This window comes from Limulus polyphemus, unplaced genomic scaffold (genome assembly GCF_000517525.1).
Source record: "Limulus polyphemus unplaced genomic scaffold, Limulus_polyphemus-2.1.2 Scaffold736, whole genome shotgun sequence".
In the NCBI taxonomy this organism is placed as follows: Eukaryota; Metazoa; Arthropoda; class Merostomata; order Xiphosura; family Limulidae; genus Limulus; species Limulus polyphemus.
Window position 1 is genome coordinate 134,578 of NW_013666346.1, and position 1,736 is coordinate 136,313.

Consider the following 1,736-nt stretch of genomic DNA (forward strand, 5'->3'; position numbering starts at 1 on the left):
GCAAATTAATAGTGGCTGGATCATTTTCTTCGGTTGTTGTTGAAACTGTCGAATTAACGATGGCTGGATCATTTTCTCTGGTTGTTGTTGAAACTGGCAAATGAACAGCGGTTGGATCATTTTCTTCGGTTGTTGTAGACTCTGGCAAATTAACAGTGGTTAGATAACTTTCTCTGGTGGTTTTAAAGCCTGGCAAATTAACAGTGGTTGGGTCATTTTCTCTGGTTGTTGTAGAAACTGGCAAATTAATAGTGGCTGGATCATTTTCTTCGGTTGTTGTTGAAACTGGCGAATTAATGATGGCTGGATCATTTTCTGTGGTTGTTGTTGAAACTGGCAAATTAACAGCGGTTGGATTATTTTCTTCGGTTGTTGTAGAAACTGGTAAATTAACAGTGGTTGAGTCATTTACCTCGGTTGTTGTAGAAACTGGTAAATTAATAGTGGCTGGATCATTTTCTTCGGTTGTTGTAAAAACTGATAAATTAATCGTGGCTGGATCATTTTCTTCGGTTGTTGTAGAAACGGGTAATTAATAGTGGCTGGATCATTTTCTTCCATTGTTGTAGAAACGGGTAAATTAATAGTGGCTGGATCATTTTCTTCCATTGTTGTAGAAACTGGTAAATTAACAGTGGCTGGGTCATTTTTTCTGACTGTTATATAAACTGGTAAATTAACAGTGGTTAGACTATTTTCTTTGATTGTTGTTGTTTTGTAGTTTATTTCAGAAGTCGAAGTTTCTGTTTGGTTGACGTGTGTAAATTTTTGTGTTTCTTCTGTTGCTGAGGTTCTGCTACTAATTTGTGACTTTAAGTTAAAACTTTTGTTTGTATCATCTATTGTTTGTCGTTCCTCAGCTGTTCGAATATTTAGCGGCAAAAACTGGAAACTGGGAGGAATTTTGCTCTTTTTATTCTCATGATCTAAATCATAGACAGTGTCCAACGATCTTTCATAATCTTCTACATTTTGGGCATAGCATAAGAGAGGTCCCAGTAAGAGGAGCACGACGTAGCATAACATTTTGTTACGCTATAACTGACGTCACTTAGTCAAGGCTATGGAAAAAGAACAAAACTTAGTTAAGGTTATTTTGATCGAGATTAGATATGCGAAAAACCATACAATTAAAATGTCAAATCTTGGCTGAATATATAATAGTATTTTTATGTTGGTAAAAACAATTGTCCAATTATACAATTAATTATCTATATTAAGCTGAAATTTGGTAAATAAATAGTTGAAGAAGTGGAACAATTACATATCTTTAAAATATCAAGTATTAGCAGAAAATTGTTCGTAATAAATCAGTATATTTTACAAATCATTGTGCTAAACAACAGGTATATGAAAAGAAATTATTAGAGAAAAAATTCTTTAAAATGAGCTTTCACCACATGCACATGTTTAATCTAAAAACATTTTTTTATTCGACCTAGCTTTCGACCCACTTCAGAAGCCGACGTCAGGCTTAGCGAACAACATAAACATGCATATCATTAAAACCTTAGAATTAGGCCTATAAATTTTGATCACTGATTAAATAATGTTCGGCAAACTACTCTGTTGTGTCTCAGTCGGTTGAGCTCTGTACTGAACAAAACACGTTGTCGGTGATGGATATGGCGAACATAGTGTGATTGCAATATTATTCAGTGGCGTAGCAAGAGGGGGGCAGTAGCCCCCGGGCGCAGATGTGAAGGGACGCAAAATTTCCTCTGGCCTATAATGCC